The sequence below is a fragment of the Piliocolobus tephrosceles genome, chromosome 12 (genome assembly GCF_002776525.5).
Source record: "Piliocolobus tephrosceles isolate RC106 chromosome 12, ASM277652v3, whole genome shotgun sequence".
In the NCBI taxonomy this organism is placed as follows: Eukaryota; Metazoa; Chordata; class Mammalia; order Primates; family Cercopithecidae; genus Piliocolobus; species Piliocolobus tephrosceles.
This window is the reverse complement of record NC_045445.1, coordinates 104,231,072-104,254,118: the sequence shown is the minus strand read 5'-3', so window position 1 is coordinate 104,254,118 and position 23,047 is coordinate 104,231,072. Positions and strand designations below refer to the sequence as shown.

The following is a 23,047-nucleotide window of genomic DNA, read 5'->3' as shown; positions in this document are numbered from 1 at the left end:
AGAAATAGGAAATATAAAGGGCCCTTAAAGATAGAAGAGAATAAAAGTCTCATTTAAGAGAATGAAAATTAAAGTACTTTGAAATACATTGTTCAGCCAATCGGATTAACAAGGATTCCAAAGTCTGATCATGCACCCTACTGGCAAGGCTGTGGGAAAACAAGCCCATTTTGGAGAAAGTTCAGTATAAATGGGTCCAAACTCTGTAAAGGCCAATTTGGCAATACCTTTTAAAAATGCAAATGTATATAATTTAGACCCAGCAATTCCACTTCTGTGAATTATCCTACATGTGAAATGACATGAGCACATGGCTGAAATAGCATAAAATTGGAAACAGCATAAAATATCCATTAATAGGCGACTGGTTAATTATATTCTAAAATATTCACACAACAATATACTGACCAACTATATATGGAAGGATGCAGAAACTCTATGTACTGATTTGTGTTAAAATGCGGAGAGATAAAAACACATATTTGTCTAGCAAAACTCTGAAAGGATACCCAAGAAACTAACAAAATTAGTTACTTGTGGTAGTTGAGGGACAGGCATGAGAGAAAGACTTTTCACCATATATCTTTTGTATTTCAGATGTTTGAGCTTGTGAATGTATACTTTATTTAAAATTTCATTAAAAAAAAAAAAAAAACAAGGCTTTCGGCCGTGCACGGTGGCTCACGCCTGTAATCTCAGCACTTTGGGAGGCCGAGGCGGGCGGATCACGAGGTCAGGAGATCAAGACCATCCTGGCTAACATGATGAAACCCCGTCTCTACTAAAAATACAAAAAATTAGCCAGGCGTGGTGGCGGGCACCTGTAGTCCCAGCTACTCTGGAGGCTGAGGCAGGAGAATGGTGTGAACCCGGGAGGTGGAGCTTGCAGTGAGCCGAGATTGTGCCACTGCACTCCAGCCTGGGCTACAGAGCGAGACTCCGTCTCAAAAAAAAGGAAAAAAAAGCCTTTTTCTTTTAAAAGCTCAGCTTAAATCTGGTAACTAAGTTAATGGATGTTTCCTGTTTGTGCTAGTTTGAGTATTTTAAAAATATTATATTGTTATTTCTTATAATTACGGGAAGACATGCTAGTCTCTTAGTCAAATACTCTTCCAGGGCAACCACATAGTTCTTGTACATTACTGCCACCTAGTAGCACCATCCTGAATTGCAAGCACAGTTTAAAAATTTTTCCTAAAAACGAATAAAACACTTTGCAAGCAGATATTATGACATTTACACAGATAAACAGATAGTTAATGTCACATACAATGTAACTTGATCATCTGACTTTCTTTAGAGATGGTGAGCTGAACCCAGACGTAATATTAAAGAATAAAAGATTGACAGGAAATGTTGCTTTACCATTAATTCTGAGAAATAGATTTTTTATTTCAACACACTCAGAAAATGTGACACTTGTTGTCCAGTTTTTATCTTAAATTCTGAAATAAGAATGTAAGCAACAATATAAATATGCCACAAAACTCACAGAACCCTCAAAACAAAAAGGTAAGATTCTGAAAACACAACCTGGGATTTTTTTTCTTTTCTTTCTTTTTTTTTTTTTTTTGCCTTAAGTGTTCAAATTGAATGAACCAACACTGTTGTATTGAAGAAGAAATAAAAATGAAGCTCAAGAAAAGAGCAATGCTCAGTCAAGTTGTCAACATTGTGTTGCTCAGGATGTGCATAGGTGAGAATGTGCAAAGTATGGGAGTGGGAAGAAGACCTCACAAAGAGGAAAATCAGGAATTAAGAAAATGTACACCACTGAGATCACCACTTTCTGGCAGCCTAGGATTACCTCTGCCTTGTAGCAGCTTCCGTTGTTTTCTCAAAACTAAATTAATTCCAGTTTGCCTTAATTTTTTAAGCCATGTGTCATAAAATCAAATGCTGCCTATGAAGACTTAGAACCTTGGCCCAGGCAATAATAGATTGAACAAGAGAATGACTCTCTTGCTGAATTCAGTAGCCTGTGGCCACTCTATGCTCTGGATGCAGTCTCTGAGACATGGACTTGGCCGACGTACAGAGCCCACATTCTAATAGCTCCAATGTGGAGCCTTTGCCGGCAGGAGAAGCACGTAGGCTGGCGTGCCCGACTTTGGAGCTACCTTCCAAATGATACCAGTGGAAAAGAACAACTGGTGCCCAGATTTCCCCACCTGTCATCCTCAGCGAAATAATATAGCAGAGCTTACAGTGGGCCCAGCCTCCTGGGTGAGAGATGGTGTTGTGCCCACAGATCAGCTCACTCTTGGGCTGACCTTCTGGCTGGCAGAGGGTAAAGTGCTGGTTTCACACAAGTTATCTCAGCAACAGGCTAAGACAAGTGGCATGTGCCAAGAATGGCCTTATTCTTGCCTTGCTTGCCAGGCACAGGAGGGTGGTGCTTCAGTATCCATATTTCCCCCTGTGCTGTTTTCAATACTAATGTATACTGATATTCCCTTCTGTGGCTTCTTTCAACAAATATTTTTTAACGTGTATTTATTGAGCACCTACTATGTGTCTCCTTTTGCTGCAGCAGATAAGAGATAGGGTCAGGGGAAAAATATAGCTCCTATCCTCGATCCCTCTTCTAGCTCACTAACTCTGCAGGCAAAGAGTTTTGGCCTGTTGTTTTCCTGGATGATTTTTTAGACACATTGATAAACTCTCTGAACATCTAATTTGTATCCAATATCTACTGCATCATTTCTAAGAAGAACAACTAAAGCAAATAAAATATAATGACCTTGGAATGGAGTCAGTATATCAGCCAGAATTACTTGATATTTATTGTAATTTTTTAAAAAATTATGGTATGAGGCATAAATAAAGTGAAGATGGTAGAACATAGAGCCTCTATCAAAGAAATTGCAAAAACATCAAAGATTTATAAGCGGAAGAAAGCTTGCTAGATAACCCTAGATAAAACTTCATACAGTACTAGGATCAGAAAAGCAAGAAACCCTAGGTCTAATTCAGCAAGTGTGAAGTGTTAAGTAGCCCCTTCCCAGGAACTCAAAGGATTCCAGTTGGATCTAGTCAACTAGATGCCTTGGAGAATAAGTCAAATGCCTCTTCCCAAGGCAGTTAATTTATAAACTGTAAACAGCATGTTGGATTTTATAAAGCATCCTGTGCGCTCAATGAATGGTTTTTAATATTCCTATCTGGCAGCACATCAGTAGCAGCCAAGGAGCCAAGCCTGGGCTGACCCAGAGGCAGCGGCACTGATTGCAAACGCTGCTAGGCCTCCAGCCTGCCAACTCCAGGTATCTCCAAGAATGGGCAGGCACAAGGTCAGTGGGGAGGAAGCAGTTCTTGCTCCTTTCATCTCAGAGATAGGCACATTTCATGTGTCTGTTCTACAGTGCAGGGGTGGTGGGGGGTGAGGGAATAAAGACAGCAATGACTGTCCCCAGAGTGCTACCTTAGGAGAAAGAAGACAACATTCTTTTGATTAAATAATAGTCCTCCAGTCTGTGATAGGACTCTGTGTTCTCTCAACCTGCACTACTAGCCAAGTGTGGCCAAGCTCAGCAGTGGGGGTGATGGAGAAAGAAAAGAGATGGGAGAAACAAAAGGGATGGAGGAATATGGCCAGGTAAAGAGGCAATGAATTACAGTCCTGGGGTAAATAGTAGTGCTAAACTGAAGGACTAGAAATATGAATAATTTGGAGGGTGGGGAGATGAGCCAACTGTCAAGTGCCCCCACCTGTATGTATGTCCTTGACTTGAATAGTTTTACTGTCTGAGGAGGGACTGGAGTGGGAGGACTCGACCTTGAACCTGACTGAAGCTTAAAATCCTGATTTTTTTTGTTTCAGGCATTGTCAGGAACTCCAGAAAAACATCTCATTGTCATCCAAACTCCCACTTACCTACAGCTTTCATCTTTTCCTCCTTAGACCCATTGCTCGCCTATGTTGTTAGTGTTCCGTGTCCCGATACTGATTTGAAAGAAATATGGGATAACATTTCACTGCATTCTGAAATCTACAGAGCATTCCACTGTTGCCTGATCTGGTATAAGGATGGCTGATCTGAAGATCCTCAAGCCCTGAGTCCTACCCTCCCATCATCGGCTGTGTGATCTTGAGTAAGTCACTTGCCTTTTCTAGGACTCAGTTTCCTCACCTGCAAAATGAACAGATTGGTCTAAATGCTTTTATGTGTCTATCCATTTCTAACAGTCTCTAACTCTATCCAAGTTTCTCAGAGTATAGCCCCTGCCTTGGGGCTACATATTCCCCAAAGCAATCCTACAAAAAGAGTTCCCTTCTTACTCAAGGAGTTAATGATTGCAGAAAAGTTCTAAGGTGGTGCCTGAACCAACATTGAAGCCCAAACTATAAGTATTTGCCCCTTGATGAAGCTATACTGGTGGCCTGAAATATAAACAGCCATTAATAACCATTTGACTGAATGCTTGCAATGTACTAAATAGTTTATAAATTAATAATATCCTGTTAATCATAGGAAGTGGGCCGGGTGCAGCGGCTCATGCCAGTAATCCCAGCACTTTAAAAGGCAGTGTTGGGAGGATCACTTGAGCCCAGGAGTTCGAGATCATCCTAGGTAACATAGGGAGACTTCATCTCTACAAAAATAATTAAAAAATATTAGCCAGGCATGGTGGTACATGCTTGTCATCCCAGCTACTTGGGAGGTTGAGGTGGGAGGATCACCTAAGCATGGGTGGTTGAGCCTGCAGTGAGCTGTGATCACATCACTGCACTCCAGTCTGGGCATCAGAGTGAGACCCTGTCTCAAAAAACAAAAGTTAACAGTAATAATAATAATAATTTGAAGTAGTTAGTGAGGAAATTTAGCCAGTTACTATTTCTCTTAGAACTGTCTTAAAATTTGTGGCATTTCTGTCTAGTATCCACCAAAGCATAAATGGGGAGAGAAGAAAAGCTAATAATAGTAGATCATGCTAGAATTAGACTTCTTGCATTTGATAATGACAATATAGACTGAGTTCCACCCTCTTGCACCTTTCTTTTGAAAGACCCTTATTTCTTAACTGAGCTTGAGCCACAGATCCTCATGCTCTAATGAGACGATCTGTGATACTCTGGTTCAGGATAGAAGAGAAAGATTGATTAGAAAAGTTGTCTTGTCTGCAAGTAGAATCAGTAGTCTTGGGGTCAAGAGCAAGGCCCTGTGCTTGGTAAAATATCTACTACAGAGCTTCTCTGCTAGGGGAGGTACATTCCAGAAGCCCTGGGCTGGGACTTAAGTCTAAAAGAGTTGACCACTGGGTATGGCACTTGGATTCTGTGTTGAGTATCTCTGGGCTTCTGTGGCCCACAGATACTCAGAAAAGACTCATTCTGAAGAATGGAAAGACTCATTCTGAGTTTTTAACAGTTGACATAACTAATTGACTTTTAGAATACAAACCTTGCATAAATTGGAAATGACCAGGTCAGGTACCCAAGTGTCAGGAGGTACTTTTCTGTTGAAGTCTTTTCCTCCAGGGATTTGATTATTTCTGTAAATCCAGCTACCCAACTAAAAGCTGTGACTGAGATGGGGATGAGCTGTCAGAAAATGCTTAGGGGTGGCCTCTCTATAGTGCCATAAATCAACAGTAGTCCTAAACACAGAGTCCGCTTCTATCCTTTCTCAATGGGGAATTAAAGTAGGCAGAGAGCAGGTCATGGGAGAAGTAACAAAAGAGGAGGAGGAGGAGGAAGGATTCATTTTGAAGTTCAAAATCTGCCACTGCCCTTTCAATTTTTTCAAAGAGCGCAATTTCAGTCAGGGAAGAATCCCTTCATTTCACCCACTCCCTCCCAGGAAGCTGATTTTATATGAGGAATGAGACACACTCCACTGTTCACCTTACATAAGACCCTTTGGAAATAAAATAGGAGAGTTCTGAGACACCCAACTCAGAGGACTCAGTCTTGCCAAAATGCATGAATGTACATTCTCCCTGTGGAAAAGAAAAGGTGCCAGGTGTTCTGGGGACACTTGTACTGAAATAACTAAACACTTGTTCTGCTGTACTGCTGGCTGTGGCATGGCCTCAGGAGAAGAGAGGTGACCAATGTTAGCTCAGGGTACAGGCTCCCTTTTACCCTAGAGCCAAATGAGCATGTTGGCTTTTCTTCAAAGAGTGCAGCAAAGTGTTTCCAAAGCTGCGTTTGAACCTCCTCACCCGCAACAACATTTTGGAATGGTGGGTAGTGATCTCACCTAACAGCTGTAGAGCCCTTAGTTAGGAATGGGGCATAAACAATAGGAGCAACTCAGTGTTTCCATTCCCCATTCAATTTGCCTTTTCTGCCCAATGGTGGGATTTGAATACTGAATTCAATCCCATTGCAATCCGGAATGCTCCGAGACTCAGACATATGTCAAAGGGGCAAGGTTATCATAAAAATCGCATAAAAATACATGTCCCTATATTGCTGATAACCCTGAACTTGTTGGGGTGGTGGTTTTCTGACTGTCTTGCTTTGCTTAAACCATGCATGCTGCAGCTATGTCTTTTGATTGCCAGCTTTCCTGTAACAATACTATTCTGCTGCCTTTGGATTCCAAACCTCAAAAGAAAAATTTAAATTCTGAAAAGGAGTAATTTTTCATAATTTGGGGGAGGGGAGTGAAATCACAGAAATGTAACGAGTCCTAAAATATCCTCTCAAGTTTTAAAGAAAACTTGGACTTTGATTAAGGATTGGATTTCTTTGATTCTTTACATCCATCATAGTTTGTGGATACAAATTATACGTGTACCCACACAATTAGGTACAAATGTGTGTACCTCCATTTTACTTCGAGTTGAAGATAGGGGATGTTTTTTCCCTTGAGGAGTTGACCTCCTTTTCAGGTAAAGACAGCAACTTCAAACGCCTTCCTGGGAGGGAGAGTAGGTGAAATAAAGGGATCCTTCCCTTTCTGAAATTGTGATATTTGAAAATATTGAAAGGGCAGGGGCAGATTTTGAACATCAAAAATAATCCTTCTTACTTCTCTTTTGTTACTTCTCCCATGACCTGCCGTCTCCCTATTTTTATTCCCTACTGATGAAAGGATGGAAGAGGACTCCACGTTTAGGGCTGTTGTTGGTTTGTGGCACTGTAGAAAGGCCACCGTTGAGTATTTTCTGACAGCTCATCAACTTGCTTGAGTGTCTTAACCTGTTGCCCTTTCATTTTTAAAGGATACTGCAATTGGTTGGATCATGGCTTAAAAGAAAAAGTTGAGATTGAGCCAGGCCTTGGAAGAGAGCAAATTGTCTGAAAAATTCTTAGCTTTTGTGGAAAAAAAAAAAAAAGAGAAAAGACCAAAATGTTATCTATTGCAAATCTTATACCCAGTTTAAAGCTACTAGTCAATGTTTGTGTTCAGATTTTGCCATGAGGGTGAAATGGACCCCAACTGGATGAATTCCTGATTATCAGCACTGGGGATATGTCGCCAACTGAAGTTACCCATTCTTTGAATTTTCTGAGTCAGCAGTCTTCCTAACAAGAAAGTAGTTGTTTCAGATTGCAAACTCTATCCAGGGTTTCACGTTCTTACTGTTGAAAATGAGTCTGGGGGTATGACTCTAGTGACATATCCTTGACCATCAGGCTCTGAGAACCTCTGATGAAGGGGACAGTACACATGAATGGTGACAAGCAAATGACTGCTGGAGACACAAGAAAAAAGCTTTGCAGATGCAAGGGAAGCTGGCATCAGAAATAATGCCATCGGCACAATCTTCCTCAAAAACTCAACTGTGTGGGTGTGCGAATTTGCAGCATGCAACCTGCACAGCCAAGTGAGTACTAATTGCAGTTCCAGCCTACCCTACCCTGCTGCACACACATAGGGGTTTCGGAAGGATTTCCCACCCTTTGTTTTCTCCTGAAATTAAACACAGAAGTTCATGATTGCTGACCTGATGGGCGAGGAGTGGGTACTACCAGTTGGAACATTGCCACTGGCAGGGGCAGACAAGAAAACAGGAATGCTCTTAATGTCCTCCCAAAGAAAACCTTTGATGGACAAAAGAGTGGTTGTATTTTTACCCTCTCCCTTCATGCTGCCAGGCGTCTTTAAATAGATCTCTAGCCTAGGGACTTGTATGGAATAATTCATATTAAAACCCAAGAAGTGGTAGCGGAGGGGAATTGGTTCTTTCTTCTCTTTTTTTCCCTTTCTTTCTTCCTCTCTTTTTTACTTCTTGTCAGGCTAACAGGGAAAGACTCATTTTAATTCAGCTGCTTTAAATTTTTCCTTTTGGGTCTTTTAATGAACTTTAGCTAATTTGGAAAAGACGACCAAAGCCCCCAGAAAAAGAAAAGGAATAGGAAGCTTCCTGGTAGCTTGCTCTTTAATACCTTTTGGTCCCAGGGACATTAGCAGCATCTTTTAAGGATGTCACAGGGACGTTTACATTGAGGCTCTTAAATGGGAATCTCTAATTGAGAGGTCCACTTCCTTCCATTTGCAACTCATCAACGAAACTGTTGTTCTGCTGTTAAGAGACAGAAAGAAAGAAAGAAAAAATCTCCCCGCCCCGCCCCCCCGCCCCATCTCCAAAGCCCCATGCATTTTTTAGTTCGGATCAACCCAGAATATATTTCTCCCCTCTTTCTTTCACTAAACGGGTTTCATAAAGACATTCGGGTCTCTGCTGGCCAAATTAGAAGTCCTGTCTCTCTTCCTTTCTGTTTGGGGAGGGAGGGATGTGGGAAGGACAGACGGGGAAAGGGGCAGGGCAGGGGCCAAGGATCCAGAGAGCTTTGTTTCAAACCACTTGTCTCTCCCCCGAATCAGAGAATAACCACATTTCTCTTAATGTAGGCCGAAGTGCATCCAGGCATTCCCATAGCGCTCCCACCCCAAGGCCTTTGCCGGAGATGTTCGGGTCACTGTGATGGTATGCTGGTCCCTGCCAACCCGGTCACTCCAGTCCTGCACTCGGCAGCCCAAAGGGCAGCTAAGCCATGTGGCTGCTCCTCTCTGTGAGTGGTTTCAGGCTCGGGACTACAAAAAGCCCCCCAATCCTATCAGCCCGGCAGAGCTGGTGCCAAGAATGACATCCTGGGAATACTATGGAGATGGGGAGATCTCATGGGCTGTTCTCCCCGGATGGAACAGGACCCAAGCTGTCTGGAAAACAGGCAGAGCAAAGAGCCAGCTGACAATGGAAGGAGCTCAGGCGAAGGGAAAAGGGGGCGGGCTGGGAGCGGTGGTGAGCAAAAGAAAAGAAAAGCCACATGCCACCCAGGAAGATTCCAGGACTGGCGGGAGGAGGTGGCGGAGGAAGGACTTGCAGGAAACTAGTACCCAGACATGGCACTGCCAGTCTAGCTGGATTCTTTTCTGAATTAGATTATGCGAAAGAAAGAAGGGAAATATATAGCCAGCCAGCTGTTCAAAGGCTTACAACCTTGCTTTTATTGTCCGGGTAAGTTGGTGAGGTGGGGCATCAGAGGAATTCCAAACATACCATCCCGGAGAAATTTTAATATGTTCCACAGTGTCATACACGAAGAGGAAATGACAGCTGATCACAATCAGGACAGGCCATAGCAACCCAGGCCCTGGAGCTCACCCACCCGCTCTCACAGCCCTGCTTCCCTGCTCTGCCTTAGCACTTCACAGTCTGTCCACCTGGCTTCCCATCCCCTCTGCTCCCACTGGCCGCTGAAGAGAGCCTGGGCAAAGAAGCAGTCTCTGACTGTCATGGGAAGAGGTGAGGATGGGCTCGAAGGCCGCTGGCCAAGAAGCTGAGGGCTGGCTAGGGTGAGTCAGGCACCCCAGGGAGTCAGAGGCATTTTAATCCAACCACGGGGGATTATCTGCTGATAAGGACCAAGTCAAGGACCCTGGTGATGCTGTTTTCAGGGTTTTCTTCCCCAGTAACCTAACCGCGTGATAAAACACCATACTGGGTGATTTGAAAGCAACACTGTGTGGCTATGATGGAGACCTGGGTTTGGGGAAGAGTTTCCAACAGCTTCTTCCCAGGGACCTCTTGAATTTAGGCCAGGCCCAGAGGTCATTGGTTTTGATATTGGGGGTGGGACAAGTAAGTGGTGAGGGATAGTGACTGCATCTTCCTCCATATGCATGTTTCTAATTCAATGATTCATCAAGTGGCCCTGATGTTAGCTACTGAGTAGGTGACTCACACCCATCCCCAGTAGAGACAGCATATGGTCCTTTCCAAAGAGTGCTCAGGAGAGCAGAGAAAGGATAAACTACTGTCTTTTTCCGGAATTCTTCTACCCAGGCTGGAAAGATCTAGGCCGTGTTAGCTGTGCAAATGACGTGTACCCAGGATCTGGTGAAAAAGGCCAAAGGGGAACCCCTTAATCATAAATGGAAAGAAAACCCGCTGATGAGCAAGAATCATTTCAAGTAAATCTGGAAACCAGTAGCTGTTTTAAATAATTCTTTAGAACAAGGAAGTTATTGGCCACTTTACCCATTGGCAATGCCCATTTCAGTTCCAAAATCTAACTAGAGATGGCATATGGACTGAGAATTAGAGTATGGGACAATGTCTCATTCACCTTTGCATCCATCAGGACTAGCATAGCACTGGGTATCTAGAAAATGCTTAATAAATATTTATTTTAAAATTGATGAAATAAATAATTAACCAGAGAATAATAGCACTTGAATTGTGAGTTCTTAAAATAGAGTAAAGATTGCTGGCCACCATTGGTGGCTATAATTCCAAGGAACTCACCACATTTTTCAAGGGCCCAGGAAAATAAATGAGTTGGAAATTGTTAAATGTATTGAAAAATGATTTATTTTTCCCTTGACAGTGTCATTGGAACTCGAATTAAGATTGAAAACTCCACAGGCACACTTCCATCTGTGGGTGTCAGCTGCTTGGTACACGGTCGTAAGAAGGCCTCAGCCAGTTCTCCCGTTACCTGAACCAAATGTATTTTTAAATAAATGATGCAAAACATTGCATTTTGTGTTCAAATACTCTCATGTAATGATCTGAATAATAGTTTAAGAAAATTGTTTTGATTCAGCTAAATGCTTTGCAGACAGCAGTTTTTTTTTTTAATTACAATAAAATTTTATAGCAATGGAATCCATAGTCTTTTATGGCTTTCTTGAATAATGAATACCCCAAAGTTGTAAATTAACCCATTCAAATATCAGATTTTCATTCAGCGATGCTTATTAGGCTAGTTATCAGAGAAAATCAGAAAAGTTTTGCATAAACTATGTCCCGATTTGCAATGAAAACTGGCAAACAGGACCGTAAAGTTTCCTTGAATTAGCAAGACTGATGAGAAGAAAATGAGCAGATATTTGAATCTGGTTTAAACGCTCATTGAGAAGCATTGTGCAGTCCCCGCTGTATTTGGTTGACACCCACAGCAACCCCGCATTTCAGGCATCTCTATGTTTTCAAATGCACCTGGTATTTAATCTTATGTGTTGGGGTAATTTGCCAATGCCAGCTCCTTGTAATTAAAATACACTAATATTAGAAATGAAAAGAGACATGTTTCACAGCAGCCATATCTGTTATTAATGAGTTACAAAGAACTGTACAAGGGACTCCCATCTTGCCAAATAGCTTCCTTTCCGGCACCTGAATCTCAGTAAAGATGGGAGTCTGCCTCTCATGGAGGCTTATCTGGGTTTGTCTATTACAATGAGCCTCAGTTACTGGGCGTTCTGAGTCATTAACATTCTGTACACAATCAAACTTCCCGTCCCCCAAGAAAGAGTTATGCCCAGGCCTCCTACAGCTCAATTGTTCATTTAAAGAGAGAACTTGTATTCCAAAGTTTGAAAGAAACCTCAGAATATTCCTCAGGTAGGAGTCATTCCTACAGGTCCTGGTCCCTGTACTGGTGGGAGCATCCTTTCCCCGTCACTCCTTGAACATCATGCTGCAGGGACGAGCTGATGACTAAAAATAACCCCCTGCAATAAGTCCAAGGCAAACAGCATGCATTTCCTCAGACTTTTTGCCCAATCAAAATCATACAGTAAATCCATCCTCATCTCCTCCCGGTGCTCCCGAATGCATCTATGGAAGCGAAGACCTGCACGCTGAAAGAAGAATACAGGGGAGCAGGATTCCTGCAAAGCGTGACACAGAAAGCTAGAAATAAATGTTGCCTATTGTTTGAAGTCATTCTGAGCACTCCGGCAGAGCCCTGGCAGGAGATCAGCAGCATACATAAGTAGTAATAAAAGTAAACAGTGCGCTTTTAAACTCGCAGTCTTGCCTGCGTTAATAGTGCCCCCATTGTAAGTGGGATGAGGGTGCTGGGGAAGATACTGGGCTCCATGAATCCATGTTGGCGAGTTGCTACTTCGCAGCCCCCTTTCACGGGGTCAACTATAAGAACCATCACAAAGTTATATCTAACTACGCAGAGAGTTTGAAAAGCAAAATCTCTTTAAGTCAAACCAAAAGATATTTTCAAGCTTTTCTAGGAAGCTCCCTGCTCTGTCACAGACTTCAAAGACCCGTTCATTTAAGAAACACAATGCTAGCATGCTACAGATTAATGCAAATTAAAGTAATGCAAATTTAAGTGGTATTTAAAGGTTGTCTCTTTGTCTGAGAGGAGGATGAAATGCTCGGTTTGGAAAGAAGCGATTTCCTAGGCAAGCCGGCAGCGCTTGTTTTCCTGCTTACCTTAGGGGAACGCAGGGCTCCTTTCTTCTCAGACTTTTCTGAGAGCTAGAAAGAGGTCCTGTTACTTCCAAATGCTTTTGTTCTTCTGTCCCTCTGTCACATGGCTTGCCTTTTATATTTGCAACACACAAAAGTTAGGACTGTTGTTTAAGCGACACGGAGAGAGAGAGAGGGAGAGAGAGAGAGAGAGAGAGGGAGAGAGAGAGAGAGAGAATGTCAAATGGAAAAGTGCCATTGCAGTCATATATCAATCAGGCGTGCGGCCGCAGCAGCGCACTAGCAAATGGGAATGCCACGGAAATGTGAGGCGCTCGTTATCGGGGACTCAGCCGCTGCCCACCGCTCGGCTCCCTTCCACGGAGCATCTTACGATGGGAACAGCGTAGCAGAACAAGGGCTAGGAAGTTTCTTTCTTTCTTTCCTTTTTAATGGTATTATGGAACTAATAAGAGGCCAAATGAATATTCTGAATTTAATTCTTTTGCAAGCATGTGGCTGCCATAAAGATGTGCCGTCCGCAATAGAGACGCATAGTTTTGGAAATACAAAGGCAGAGTGGCATTCTGTTGAACGATTCGGCAGCTGACTGTGATGAAGTTGAAATTCTAAGTAAGAGAGGGGAAAGATGGGAACCAGAAATTTTTTTCTCAGGCGATGCTGTTGAAGCAAGTGCAAAACGCTGCCCTATTTTATCACGATGTGTGTGGGTGGTGAGAGTTCTTTTTTTCCGGGTTGTTCATCCATTAAATGATTTTTAGCAGCATATACATGATTAAATTCACAATGGCACTTTAATAAGCGCCTTCATCTGCATCATTTAGAATAAAACTTTAGGTCTGATTTAGAAACAATGAGAACGTATATTCCGTGACTCCTTGAGCTATATGAAGGAGAGACTAATAGATAAGGCTAACCTATTACACAACAACTAGTAGAAAAGTGACAAAGGTAACTATGTGTGTGAGTTAAGTACCTGCAGCTGAATCATGCTGTGTTATGACCTGTGGGACTACAAAGGCAAATATTTCATAATTCTTGCCCTTTAAAAGCTTAAAATTAAGACAGAAAACCGTCAGGAATTTTGGAAGAAAATACAAAGAACATTTAATAATTATTTTATGTCAGGTAAACTTGGACCCAGAATAATTTGTTTTGTTAATACTACTGATGAAGAATTAAACTGAGAATTAAAAAAATATATATTTCATGGAAAAAATAATACATTATAAAACTCAAAAAGAAATTTTTCTTGGGAGCTTCATATAATTGTTGATGCTGAAACTGTCTTGTTCAACTCTGTATCAAACCATTTGTTATTCATTAATACATTTACTTTCACCTTGTTACTTTTCCATGGGACCTTTACTCCGGTCACTGATATTTACAAGAGGTGTCTTAAAACTTTCAGTTTTATTGCCAGAAATCCCTTTTCCTATACTCCACCTGGAAAAAAAAAATACCCCGTCTACCTTGGATCAGCCAGTCACAAACAGAATCCACCTGTGAAGATCATGGATAAATGACAAATTCAATTCTTGAAAGAAAACCTGGCACTTGGCTGATGATGATATTGGCTAAATGTCTTAAAAGCAGAAGATCGAAAAGCAAATGGAAATTGGGCCTTAAAACTGGAAATCATCTGAAAGGGGAAATGACTTGTAGCTGAGTAAGAGCCATGGAAACAGTCAGGAATACATTTTCTGGCCTAATTTTGTGGGTCAAATTGGGAGGGGGAATAAACTCTTTGGCCACCAACATTTTCAAATATCAGAGCTTGACATCCATCCACCTTTTCATTTCTCCCAAGAAATAATCTGTGGCTTTCTCAACATATGCTTGCCACTCCACCCTGCCATCTTTTGCCTTCAGGTTGTCAGGGTTGCATAAATTCTGCCCAGTTCCTGGGCAGAATTTTCCAGCGTTCTACAATCTGCCCTTCTGAAAGAACACCACAGAAAGTGTAAAGATTGCAAACACATTGACTGCTTGGCCACAGAAGACAAGATCTCTCCCAGATGGAGTCCCACTGCTTCTTCCAGCCGTTACTTTGTCAGGAGTGGCAAAGAATACCATCTGCTGCCCCATTCAAGAGGAAGGCTTTGCCTCCCCACATTGGGCTCCGGAGAACCCATTTCTAAGCTTGTCAATAGATAGCTGGCAACAGCAACTGTTTTCATCTCATCACCGTGCTTTTTAGAAAGGTCACTGTGGCACGTGTAGTTTCTTTACTGGCCATCATTAATGTTGCTGAGAAAGAGGGCTCCCTTTAACTTTGCCAAAGGGATGAAAGGACCCCTGCTGTTATTTCCTACACATTAAGGGAGAGAAGAGTTTGCAGAAGGAGATGTCTATCAGCTGGCTGAGAAATCTTTCAAGGGATCACTTCTCAGCCTTTTATTTCTGGTCTTGTTTCAGGTTGGGTTTCTCTTTCTTGGTAGCCCTGGTGGATATTTACAGGAGTCATCCAGCATTCAAACACCCCTGGGGGGATGGGTCATCCCAAAGCAGGTGGGAGATAGGACCCGAGTTCTTGTTGCAGAATCCGAAGAAGCAGGTGTTTCCCCTCCCCTCCTTAGGACAGCTGGAGGAGCCAGGTGTAACCAAGCCTGGTTCACCAGATGAGCCATCTGGGAGGAATGACCAAGGCATGCCGATTTTGTGGTTCCACGGGAATCGAGATCCCAGAGGTTGCAGCAGCTGGTGTGGGGAGCTACAGAGTCCAGCAATGTGACAGTTAGTAATCTGGGGATACAGGGCCTGTGACTGCATCCTTAGTAGTTTGGTCTCTTTGGTTGCATCTGTGTTTGCCACCATTTCATGAGCCTGGGGCTCTAGCTTTCCTGGTGATTCTGTGAATTGCACCCCATCCCCACCCCCACCAAGATTCTGCCAATACATTCCTTTCTCCTTTAATTAGCTAGAGACACTTTTTGAGGTTGGCAACCAGGAACCCTAACCTGAATACTACATTTTCCAAATTTAGGCAAACTAACATCATTAACATACAGATGGAAACACAGTGTCCACTTCTTCCTAGTTACTTTCCCAAACAAATAAATGGCTTCGGATTCATTGTCAGTCTGCTCTAGTCTCTGCTATAGTATTTCAAAAGTAGGAAGTTCCTTTGTGGGTATATAACAAGATCCATGGTGTATGTGCATTTGTGTACTCCCAATATACCAGCATAATCTACGAGGCACAGTTTATAATTATCAAGTGAGATTGCTAATTTCTGTTGTCCCATGAATATGATCGTATTCATTCATTCAAAAATACCTGTTAATAGTAATAGCAGCTACTTAATGGGTGTTTACTCTCTGTCAGCCTCTGTGCCAAATATTCTATATGTATTATCTCTTTCAAAGAGATATACAACTCTATAAAGTAGATACCATTATTGTCTCTATTTTACAAATGGAAAAACTGAGGCTCTGAAAAATTAGGTGGCTTGCCTGTGCTTGAAACAGCAGGCAAATGGTAGGTATGAACTCTGGCTTTTTTGTCTCCAAAGACCATGGCTTACCTACTACGCTCTGCTGCCCCTGTTCAACAGAAACTCCCTGAGCAGCACCTGCAGAGTAACGCTCTGCTATTTGTTGGGGAGACACATAAAAGTAGGACATGGATCCAGTTCTTAAAAATGTTTATGATATTATAGGGAAGAGAGAAATGTTCACTTGTGAAGACACTGCAAGGTAGAGCATGATAAGTGCCACAAGAAAAGCAAAAGGTACAATAAGAGGAAGTGGTGCATCCAGGAGAACGCCACTGGACCTGGACTTCGAAGGCACAGAGTGGGAACTAGAGGACAAAAGTGAGTTTTCGAAGTGATTTGCAGCCACACATTTTGTCTAGGCTTAAATTTAGGCTACCGTAAGCCAGGAGGGTGTGATGAGCAGAGTGAAGGTCAGGGATCTGGTGCCAAGTGGGGTTAAAAAGGAGAGGATAGAATGGCAAGCCAGACAGACAAAGGAGAGGTTATATATGTGCAAGGAGACTAAAGCAGAGGAGCAAAGATAAGTAGCCCAGCAGGGCTGAAAACAGGTGCTTTCTTTCATCCAGGCGTTCATTCAACAAATATTCTTTTATGAAAAAACTGTTTTTCAGAAAGCATGACTATTTAAATGTCATTATCACAAAGCCATAGTAAATAATTTGAAATAAACTTTGAAATACAGAAAAAGAAATTTCTTTGAGTGCCTCCTAACTGCCCGAGTTGTTCTCATCCCAGGGGCTCTGGCATTGAATAAGACAGACAAAGTTTCTACAGTTGTGGTGTAGGAGTATGTCCACAAGGACACATTAAAGGCAAATGACAAAACCTTGAGTATCAATAGCTTAAAACATAAGGACATTTATGGTGCTCGATCTGGAAGTGGGCAGTTTCTAGGGCTGGTATAGTGGCTCCATGATATCATCAAAAACCCAAGCTCCTTCCACTTCCATCATACTCAGCACTGTTGGCTTCTGTTTTCCTCTGGCAGGTCAATTCATGGGCACCAGATGGCTGGTGGAACTCTAGAAATCACGTTGAGATTGAGAGTCTAGAGGGAAAGAGAGAAGAGTTTGCTCTTTGTCTGTCTCTTCAATCAGGAAGCTTACTTTGGCTCATATGTCAAGATGGATCATGTGCAGATAAGGAGGTGGAAAGGAGCAAAGTGTGGCAGGAGAGAAGTCACTGAAATCTCCTAGACAAGAGAAGGTGGTAGCTTGCACCAAGGTTGAAGTAGTGGAGATAGAGTGAAGTGAACAGATTTCAGATATATTTGGGAGAACATATAAGATTTCCTCTGCATTGGACGTGGTAGTTAAAAAAAGGAGAAAAATCAAGGGTGATTCCTGACCCATGGTGGAGGGAGGGAAGCACAGGTTTGGTGAGGGGTGGAGCTGTATGCATCAACTCCATTTGAAACAGGTTCAGTCTGACATTCTTGTAAGACATCCAAGTTGAAATGTGAAGAAGACAGGTTGATACACAGGTCTGAATTCCAGGGCCAGTTTCAGAGCTGGAGCTATACATTTGGAGGTTGTCAACCTATGGAGTGTATTTAAAGCTATTTGACTGAGATCACCCAGAATCAGACTCTAGCTGAAGAAGAAATGGTAGACTAGGAGGAGCCCTGGATCTCCCCTACACTGAGTAAGACTGTAAAGAAGAAGTCAAAGAGGTAGGAGGAAAGCCAGAAAAGTAGACTGTCACCAGCAAAACAAATAGTAGCTTTGTTTTTGCTTTTAATCATAGAAAGCTACTGCCTGAAACTAGAGAAAGGTCTCCATGTCTTTAGACTTGTACTTTTAAATTTTAGGATTGAATGGAGAGTTTAAAGAATGCTGAGGCTCAGGCCTCACCCAGGCTAATTAAAATAAAGTTTCTAAAAGGGGGGTTGGGTATTTGGTATTTTTAAAAGCTCCCTTTACAACACCAAGGGCACTATCCATGAAAGACGTAACTGATAAGCTTGACCTTACTAAAATTAAAAAACTTCTCCTCTGTTAAATATAATGTCAAGAGAATGAGAAGAAAAGCCACTGACTGGGAGAAAATGTTTGCAAAAGACACATTGGATAAAGGACTGATATTGAAAATACACAAAGAACTCTTAAACTCAACAGTAAGAAAACAAACAACCTAATTTTAAAAATGAGCAAAATACTTGAACAGACATCTCACCAAAGGAGATATACAGATGGCAAATAAGCATATGGAAAGATGTTCCACATCATATGTCATTAGGGAATTGCAAATTAAAACAGCAATTAGATGCTCCTACACACCTATTAAAATGTCCAAACTTCAAAACATCGACAACACCACACCACCCAATGCTGGCGAGGATGTGGAGAAGCAGTAACTCCCATCTGTTGCTGGTGGAAATGCAAAATGGCACAACCACTTTGGAAAGCATTCTGGTAGTTTCCTACAACACTAAACAAAGTCTTATCATAGAATCCAGCACTCACATTCCTTGGTATTTAACCAAATGAGTTAAAAACTTACTTCCACACACGTGTATGTCCGCACACAGATGTTTATAGCAGCTTTATTCATAATTGTCAATACTTGGAAGCAACTAAGACGTCCTTCCATAGGTGAATGAATAAATAAACTGTAGTACATTTAGACAATGGAATATTATTTCGCACAAAAAAAGAGCTATCAAGCCATGAAAAGACATGGAGGAAATTTAAATGCATATTACTAAGTGAAAGAAGCCAATCTGAAAAGGTCACATACTGTATGATTCCAACTATATGACATTCTGGAAAAGGCAAAACTATGAAGACAGTCAAAAGATCAGTGGTTGCCAGGGGTTAGGGAGAGAGATAAATAGATGCAGCACAGAGGAATTTTTAGAGCAGTGAAACTATTTGTGTGATACTGTAATGGTGAATGCCTGTTATTATACATTTGCCCAAATCCATAGAATTTACAACATGAAGAGTGAACCCTAATGAAAACGATGGACTCTGGGTGATAATGATGTATCAGTGTAGGTTCACTGACTATAACAAATGTACCACTCTGGTACAGGATATCAATAGTTGGGGAGATTTTGTGGGTATGGAGACAGAGGATACATGGCAACTCTCTTTACTTTCCACCCAATTTCGCTGTGAACCCAAACCTGCTCTAAAAAATGAAGTCTATTTAAAACACACACACACACACACACACACAACATGGCATGTTCTCTCCCCTCCCCCTAAATGTTACCTGATTAAAGAGACAACCTTAGGGAAATAAACAAAAGCCAAGAACGTCAGATGACACCAAAGAGCAGTTTTTACCCATCATAAGTGTACCCAGTGTTTAGCTATTATACACGTACATAGTCAATCAGTTAATAAACAATTTCATAGTGTAAATTCAAGCCAATGAGCCACTAGATATGCAGTAATTTTAATGAATAATTTCTTTTGGCATCTTTTCCACCATTTTATGAGCTTCCTCAGAGCACTGAGAGAACATCTTTTTTTACAACATACTGTACATCTCATCAAAGGCATAAATAAGGCGCACTCTTTGGTTTATAAAAAGATGACAAAAGAAAAAAGACTTGGCTCTAAATTTAAGCACCTTTTGAACTTTGTAAAAATCATTTTATGAGCAACATTGTTATGTAATAGAAAAGTTAAGATTATTATCTAACTCATTGCTTTTTAAATAAATTATCTGTGAGTTACTGCATAAAGATAATGAAAAAATATTTTATACACAAAATTAAAAATGTAAGGATTCAAGTAGGTCCAAAGAACATTTGAGAAAAAAAGACTTGTCTTTAAGTGGGAAAAAATCCTGTAATAAAGTGTGTCATCTTGTTTCACTATGGTTCTAAAATTAGCCCTTCCTCATTTAGGTGAGAAACATGGTTATTAAAATCATCACTTAGTACGCTGCCAAACTTCTGGGGGCCTCCATGCTAGGAAAAGATCCCGGATGTCCATTTTATTTCAAAGGTCTTATTTTTACCCCAAAGGACCTCTCAATACTATCTGACACAATTAAGCAACTCTTCCTTAAAGTTCTTTCTTCCCTTAGTCTTCATTATGTTATAGGATCCATTCCTACCCTGGCATTCCTTTCCTCCAAGGCCTCAATTCTCTTCTCCACTCACACACACCTGATGGTTTATTCGATTCACCATTCAAATGTTTGTTGGATGTCAATTTCTTTTGACCCGCTTCCTGAACTCCACAGAATGCGGATTTCACTTTCTCCTGAAAAAATCTCCATTTAAGTATCCCATTGGCATCTTTCACTGGTAACAGTCAGGCTGATCATCTGCTACTATAATGCTGCTACAATTTTTTGTATCCTTAACTCAATTATATCACAGTCGCCCCAGCCTGGAAACTTATTTAGCTCTGCAATTTTGGGAAAGTTATTAACTTCTTACAGCCTCAGTTACTTCATCTGTTTTATGGGTAAAGAAAACCAATTTAAGAGGCTCAGTGTGAAAGCTATTTGAGACATCGAACTGCCACTTCTTTTGATTTCAGACATTATTGCTCTGTGTTGTTGTTAGACCACGGCCTTGCTGTAGAGCACCTATGGAAATAGTGAACCTAGTTCCATCTGTAAACAGACCCAAGGTCTTTGACTCCCATATTATAATGCCTACAAAACTACTGGCCGACTAGGAAGTAATAACTTGCTCCATAGAATGAGACAGAACTGTTTCGGTCATATTTGAACTTCAATTTCTTATGTTCTTGCTATAAAATAATAGACTCTACTGTCAAATCTTATTTGCTCAAATTCTTAAAACTTTACAGGATTAAGAAATATTCTCCTACTTTTGTATAAAATATGAAATTCACTTAGAAATACATTGTTAATTAACTTTGCATGTTTCAGGATCACTATTTTCATTAGCAGCTCAACAAATTCCTGTAAGGTTCATTTTAATCTTACTTAAGGTCAATGTCACATAAAAGCAATTATTGTTAGAGTTTGTACAGATAGCTTATAATTAAGGTACACTTTTGAAACAAAATTAAAAATGTAGTCATTGACTGGATACTCAGAGAAAAATTATATTTCTTGATCTTCCCCCAGCAGAAAAGAAAATCATACCGGTCATCATACTTGACACTTATTTATTATTCTCAAAATAATTTTTTCACATATTGAACAGTTTCTTTGCCCCAAATTTATGGATGACTTTTTCAATTCAAACTTAATCTTAAAAAAACATATTTGGTGGTTTGAGGCTAGAAAAAATAAAAGGCTTCAATTGCAACAAAGACAATAATTGACAAGTGGGACCTAATTAAACTAAACAACTTCTGCACAACAAAAGAAAGTATCAATAGAGTAAACAGACAACCTACAGAATGAGAGAAATTTTTTGCAAACTATGTATTCAACAAAAGTCTAATATCCAGAATCTATAAGGAACTTAAACAAATCAACAAGCATAAAACAAATAATCCCATTAAAAATGGGCAAAGGACATGAACGGACACTTTTCAAAAGAAGATATACACACAGCTAGCAAGCATATGAAAAAAACGCTGAACATCACTACTCATTAGAGAAATGCGAATCAAAACCACCATGAGCTATCATCTTATACCAGTCAAAATGGCTATTACTGGCCAGACACAGTGGCTCATGCCTGTAATCCCAGCACTTTGGGAGGCCAAGGCGGGCGGATCACCTGAGGTCGGGAGTTTGAGAGCAGCCTGACCAACATGGAGAAACCCCATCTCTACTAAAAATACAAAAAAATATATATATACATATCCGGGCGTGGTGGTGCATATCTGTAATCCCAGCTACTAGGGAGGCTGAGGCAGGAGAATCGCTTGAACCTGGGAGGCGGAGGTTGCAGTGAGCCGAGATCACACCATTGCACTCCAGCCTGGGCAACAAGAGCGAAACTCCATCTCAATAATAATAATAATAATAATAATAATAATAATAATAATGGCTATTACTAAAAAGTCAAAAAACAACACATGCTGGCAAGGCTGTGGAGAAAAGGGAATACTTACACATTGTAGGTGGGAATGTAAATTAGTTCAGCCACTGGGAAAAGTAGTCTGGATATTTCTCAAAGAACTGAAAACAGAACTACCATTTGGCCCAGCAAATCTCATCAGTGGATATATACCCAAAGGAAACTAGATCATTCTACCAAAAAGACACATGCACTCATATGGTCATCGTTGTGCTATTCACAATAGCAAAGACATGGCATCAACCTAGGTACCTATCAATGGTTGATTGGATAAAGAAAATGTGGTACAGATATACCATGGAATACTACACAGCTATAAAAAAGAATGAAATCATGTCCTTTGTAGCAACATAGATAGAACTGGAGGCCATGATCCTAAGCAAACTAATGCAGGAACAGAAAACTAAATACCACATGTTCTCACTTATAAGTGGGAGCTAAACACTGAGTACACATGGATGTAAACATGGGAACAATAGACACTGCACACTGCTAGATGGGGGAGGGAGGAAGAGGCTGTGGGTTGAAAAACTACCTATTGGGTACTGTGCTCACTACCTGTGTGCAACATACCCATGTAACAAATCTGCACATGTATCTCCTATATCTAAAATAAACGTCAAAATTTGAAGCAAAACAAGACAAAACAAACCCTTCAGATGGGAGGCTGAGGTGGGTGGACTGCTTGAGGCCAGGAGTTTGAGACCAGCTTGGGCAACATAGTGAGACTCCATTTCTACAAAAAAAAAAAAAAAAAAAAAATAGCTGGGCATGGTGGCACATGCCTGTAGCTACTCAGGAGGCTAAGGCGGGAGGATTACTTGAGCCCAGGAGTTCAAGGTTACAGTGAGCTAAGATCATGCCACCACACTCCAGCCTGGGTGATAGAGACCCTGTCTCTAAAAACCAACCAACAAACAAAATACTCATTAGAGTCC

The 23,047-nt window shown here is 41.1% G+C and overlaps 1 protein-coding gene across 2 annotated transcripts in view; it reads right to left on the bottom strand.

The window, feature by feature from the left end:
- NDP (norrin cystine knot growth factor NDP) overlaps positions 1–23,047 on the bottom strand; it is a 66,934-nt gene that overhangs the window by 12,364 nt on the left and 31,523 nt on the right. The window contains exon 1 of one of the 2 annotated variants that reach the window (XM_023202814.1): positions 12,643–13,065. The exons of the other annotated variant lie outside the window; for it this stretch is intronic. The gene's annotated coding sequence lies outside the window, so the exon portion shown is untranslated. Of the gene's footprint in view, positions 1–12,642; positions 13,066–23,047 lie in introns of those variants that run through there. 2 annotated transcript variants of the gene reach the window in all.